This window comes from Carlito syrichta, unplaced genomic scaffold (genome assembly GCF_000164805.1).
Source record: "Carlito syrichta isolate Samal-C Ts95f unplaced genomic scaffold, Tarsius_syrichta-2.0.1 Scaffold314799, whole genome shotgun sequence".
NCBI lineage: Eukaryota > Metazoa > Chordata > Mammalia > Primates > Tarsiidae > Carlito > Carlito syrichta.
In genome coordinates, this window is record NW_007258895.1 from 585,740 (window position 1) to 591,715 (window position 5,976).

The window sequence follows — 5,976 nt, forward strand, 5'->3', positions numbered from 1 at the left end:
TCAAAATGCCTTGAAGATATGTACATCTGCGAGCTCAAGCCAGTTACTGAGAGTCAACATCCTTGTTTCTGCTTCTTTGCACATAATGTTATTGCTGTGTCATGCTCCCTTTTTCACTCTGGGGGTATATGTCTATTGGGGTGCAGAGAGCTTTGTACTGACCGGCCACCATCAGTTCCCTCCTGTAGGTAGTGATAAACCCATGTCTTTACCAACCTGTCCTCTGGGTGATTTATTCAGAATTGGAAAACATCATATATGCACCCTGTCTGATTTGGGGCTGCCGCAATACAATAGCTAGATGCAACAAATGGACGTTGTTGTTGCAGTTATTTAAAAGTGGACTAGGAGCCAGGCTCGGTGGCTCAGCCTGTAATCCCGCGCCTTTGGGAGGCTGAGGTGAGTGGATTGCCTGAGCCCGCGGGTTCGAGACCCGCCTGGGCAGCGAGACCTCATCTCTACAATAAATCAAAAAATCAGCCAGGTGTGGTAGCTCATGCCTGTAATTCCAGCTACTTGGAAGGCTGAGGCAGAAGGATAACTGCAGGTCGAGGCTGCGGTGGCCAGGAGCGGCCACTGCACTCCAGTCTGGGCGACAGAGTGAGACTCCAACTAAAAAATAAATAAATAAATAAAAATAAAAGTGGACTAGGTACTAGGGGATACAAAGATGAATAAGACATGTTTTGCTCTCAGGTACACACAGTCCATTAAGAGCTATGAATGCTGGTAGCTCTTACACAGGCCAGAACCTGACTTGGGTTATTGTAGAGGTGGAAATAGAAAAAGGGAGAGGTGGCCAGGCATGGTGACGCATGCTTGTAATCTCAGCACCTTGGGAGGCCAAGGCAAGAGGACTGTCTGAGCCCAGGGGTTCAAGACCAGTCTGGGCAACTTGGTGAGACCTCATCTCTACAATAAATTAAAAAATTAGCTGGGCGTAGTGGTGCATGCTTGTGGTTCTTATTTGGAAGTTATTTGGAAGGCTGAGGTGGAAGGATTGCCTGAGCTCAGCAGATTGAGGTTGCAGTGGCCATGAGCATGACATTGCACTCCAGCGTGGGTGACAGAGTGAGACTCTGACTCAAAAAATAAAAAAAAAGGAAAGACAAAGGAAAGACAGGAGAAGAGGGAAGGAAAAGGGAGGCTCCACATTGTCTTTGAGAGTTAAGAAATTCCTCAAAGCAATGATTTCTGCATCCACCCATGAACTCTGCCAAGGGCACATAGAAAGGTGGTGTAGAGAAGACAGAGTGACCCTTTGCACATTAAAGAAAAAGACATGATGATTGGAATGCTGTCTGGCTTTGATTTCTAAATACCAGCACCTGGTATGAAGTCAACCAGATTGCCCTGAGTTATTTTCAGTCCTTGGAGATGGAGCGTTTCTTCTTTTATTTGTTCCATTTGCCTTCTGAAATAATGCCAGCTGATTCCAAGGCATGGCAGGGATAAAGCTCACTCATGACTAAATGAGTTTTTGCTTGATTATTTGTTCTTAATAAACAAGGCTTGCAGAAATCTAACTAATGTCTTCAGGTGTTTTTAAAAAGGGAGGAGGAATTTGATGATGCAAAAATCTGTATGCCATTTTCCCCTCTCCTGTTGTTTCGTATTTCCTGCCTCCTTCCTGCTGACCACAGGGTTGGGGAGGTCATGAAGGGGTTTTTGAGTATATCCTGGTATAGAAGGAAGCCTGTTGTTTAGATACATTAAGGAACTGAGTAACCCATCCTTCCTACAATACAGTTCTTTTAATAAACAGCAAGGCCAGGCTCAGTGGCTCAGCCTGTAATACCTGCACTCTGGGAGGCTAAGGTGAGTGGATTGCCTGAGCCCGCGGGTTTGAGACTGACCTGGGCAGCTTGATGAGACCTTGTCTCTACAATAAATCAAAAATTAGCCGGGTCTGTCGTTCCGGCTACTTGGAAGGCTGAGGCAGAGGATCGCAGGAGCTCAGCAGGTCGAGGCTGAGGTGGCTGGGAGCGTGCCACTCTACTCCAGTCTGGGCCACAGAGTGAGACTCCAACTCAAAAAATGAAAAAATGAAAAAATAAAAATTAAATAAATAGCAAAATCTTGCTTTTAAATTGAGTCTGGGCCGGGCGCGGTGGCTCATGCCTGTAATGTCAGTACTTTAGGAGGCCAAGGCAAGAGGATTGGTTGAGCCCAGGAGTTCAAAATCAGCCTGGACAACATAGCAAGACCTTATCTTCACAAAGGCACATGCCTCTTGCAGTCCAAACCACTTGGGACACTGAGGCGAAAGAATCGCCTGAGCCCAGGAGGTCAAGACTGTGGTGAGCCATGATTGTGCCACTGCGCTCCAGCCTTAGCAACAGAGTAAGACCACAATTCATAAATAAATAAATACATACATAAATAGTCTGTGGTCTTCCCCCACACCCTACCACAACACTGGGACTTCACGAACCCAGTTAAAACTTAGGGTGCTTTCACTAAGAGTTGAAGGAGAGAATGGATCTGGTTTATGACTAGACTTTTCTGCCATGATTCTACTTATCCCAGATATGTGAGGTTCCATTTTGACTTCTTTCTGCACCATATAAAATAGCATCCTCAGGCTCATGTGGTCACTGGGTGGGCTTTGTGCAGACCCCCAAAATGAAGGAAAATTAACTAGCAGAGAGGCTGCAACTGTGCTTGGCGCTGGTGGCTCTATATACGGCTGGTGAGATCTTGACTGTGGAGAGCACATGCTGTTCTGACTCACGGCTGCCAAGTTCCCTCCAGCGAAGCTGCTGAGGCGTGTTTTTCTCTTTGGCAGGAACAACCCAGAATTGATCATCCAAGTAGCCTCTCAGCTCCCTCCCGACTCAAATGATTGCGGCTACTGAATAATAAGGGAAATGTACACCGGCCTCTGTGCAGGTTAGTAATGCTGGGATGAAGTGAGGAAGGAAACCATGGAGACACGTGAGAGAACATTCCAGAGGAACACCATGGACAAAAGTCCTCCGTCTGGGTCGTGTATGAGGTCTAACATGGCCTCAAGCAAGCGGGCAGAGCTGCAAGGGAGAACCTGGCAGGGGCTGAATAGGACAAGCCCCGTTTTGTCTCTCAGACCCACCAATCAGGCAAGTTAGTCCGCTTCCCTTAGGATATATGTTTTCCCCACCAATCTCAATTCTGAGTGGAATAGAAAATTCCTCTCTTCTCAGAAAATGTTGAGTATCCAGGGGAAAAGTGTATGCAGTAAAGGGTTAACTGGGTGGAATTGGGTCACTCAAATCCTGAACATTCCAAAGAATGTTGACCAGCTTCTGAGATAAATCCTCTGGGCCTTGCAAGATTCTGCCTGATAAGAGCGTCCTTGTATACCAGATGTGATTTATGATGAAGGCTTGTTTTTATTTGCTGGGAGCCTTGGGCCATGCTGTATCAACGTGACCTCTGCTGGGGTGGGGGAACTGGGAAATGAATTGCTAAGGCCAGTCATGTGGGCGCTCCATGCCTATGTGACTGACCTCCAATAAAAATCCTGGACACAGAGGGCCAGGTGTGATGGCTCATGCCTGTAATCCCAGCGCTTTGGGAGGCAGAGGTGAGAGGATCACCAGAGTCCAGGAGTTCGAGACCAGCCTGGGAAACATGGTGACCTTGTCTCTACAATAAATCAAAAAATGGTTGCACATGCCTATAGTTCCAGCTACTTGGAAGGCTGAGGTGGAAGGATTGCCTGAGCCCAGCAGGTCAAGACTGCAGTGAGCATGATCATGCCACTACACTCTAGCTTGGGTGACAGCGTGAAACTCCAATTCAAAAAAAACATCCTGGGCACCAAGATTTACGCACGCCTTCCTGATACCAATCTCCCCAACCCCGCTCTCCATCCCCCCACCCATTCCCCAGGCTGGAGTGCAGTGGCATGATTATAACTCACTGCAGACTTGACCTCCTGGGCTTAGCTGATCCTTCTGCCTCAGGCTCCCGAGTAGCTGGGACTACAGGTGCATGCCACCATGCCCAGCTAATTTTTTGAAGAGGTGAGGTCTCTCCATGTTGCCCAGGTTGACCTTGCTTGAACTCCTGGGTTCAAGCAATTCTCCCACCTCAACCTCTCAAAGTGCAGTAGTTACAGGCATGAGCCACCACACCCAGCCCTGGATGACAATACTTTCTTTTTATTTTTTGAGTAGGAGTCTTACTCTGCCACCCAGGCTGGAGTGCAGTAGCACGCTCACTGTTGCTGCTGCTTCTACCTGCTGGGCTCAGGTGAAATGCCTACCTCAGCCTTCTAAGCAGCTGGAACTATAGGCACATACTACCATGCCTGGCTAATTTTTTTATTTATTGTAGAGACAAGGTCTCACCATGTAGCCCCAGGCTGATCTTGAACTCCTGGGTTCAAGCAATCTTCTTGTTTACACCTCCCAAAGAGCTGAGATTACAGGCATGAGCCACCATGCCTGGCCAACCATGCTTAATGTGTGTGTTGTCACATATTGTTGCTGGGAGAATCAAGTGCTGTCTATGTAGTTCCACTGGTGGAAGACAACTGGAAATGCCCCTTGGATTCTTCTGCACTCTGCCCTATTGTGCCTTTTTCCCATGCTGATTTTAACCTGTATTCTTTTTCTCCCCCAAGTCCTGGCAATCTCTTGATGTATTATTTTACAGTAGTCAACTGTAATGGTGAGCATTACAGCTTTCCCAAGTTCTGTGTGCCTTTCCAGCAAGTCATCAACCTGAGAGTGATTGGCAGGGTCTGGGGGACCTTGGATGAACACGGAGGAAATTATACTAAGTGAAATAGAATAGGCACAGAAAGACTAATACCACATGATCTTACTTACATGTGAAATTTATTTTTTATTTTTTAATTTTTATTTTTTTAATCCCTCAGATCATTTATTTCCAGTTTCCAACTCAAAATAAAGGTATTTTGTTAATTCTACTTCAGAACACTCTTGCAAGTTGTTTTATTTACAATGCCAACTTTTAAAAGATCACTAAAGTTAACTGGACAATAAACTAGGCAGACATTACTTTACAAAAAAAGAGGGAAAGCCCAAAATGCCACTTTCTATAGAGAACCCACAGCAGTTTTATTCAGAGCAAAGAAAAAAGAGACTTTCGGTTGTACTAGAAGAAACTCAGCCATAGGCTTGGAATCTGTACTCAAACTACACATGCAATGAGGACAATGTTCTGCTAATACAACTGATTTGTTGCTGCATTTGTCTACTGTTTGTCTAATATTAACAATTATAAATAGAGCCGTGCAACTAGTATTTGAAACAATCCTTACAGTGTTACTGTGTCAGGCACAACATTTCACTTCTCTTCACACCACTGGTTCTCTTTGCATACCTGGGCTTCCTCTTCTTCAGTAAAGTCGTTTTTGATATTGATGGTCTTGCAAATTTCCTCAGGAGTTTTCCCCTTGATCATACTGGCAACAGTCTTGCAAGTAACATCAAGCAAATCTTTGATGTCTAAGTAGTTTGCAGCCAGAATAAGTTCAAAAAGTGTTCCTTGATCAATTTTCAGGAGTTCTTGATCCCAAACAGGGGTATCATCTGTTTACTTTTCTTTGTTCTCATCATCCTCGGGAGGAGGAGGGTCATCTTTGTGGTGAGTGCCCCACTGAAAGACCTTTTTAAAAATTGCTGCATTGACATTTGGGAGAGGAACTAGGTCATCATCTCCTTCATCATCCATTCTCAAATCTTCCAATATGGTCTTATTAGTCACAGATTGTTTGGCAGTCTCCACATCAACTTCAAATATCTCTCCATCAGAACTCTGCAACTTAATTGAAGGCATCGTGCTGGGTCTTAGGGAGACGGCCTTGTGGAGGCTGACGAGAGCAGGGCGGCATCTGCACAGCAAGAGGACAGCGGAGGACAGGCCACTCACATATGAAATTTATTTTATTTATTTATTTATTTATATTTTTATTTTATTTTATTTATTTATTTTTTTGAGTTGGAGTCTCACTCTGTCACCCAG

The 5,976-nt window shown here is 45.3% G+C and overlaps 1 pseudogene across 1 annotated transcript; it reads right to left on the reverse strand.

The window, feature by feature from the left end:
* Positions 1 to 4,912: 4,912 nt before the first annotated feature.
* On the reverse strand, positions 4,913 to 5,862 carry LOC103274548 (annotated as a pseudogene). Its single transcript, XR_002481208.1, has one exon. The product of XR_002481208.1 is annotated as an S-phase kinase-associated protein 1 pseudogene (transcript).
* Positions 5,863 to 5,976: the final 114 nt, after the last annotated feature.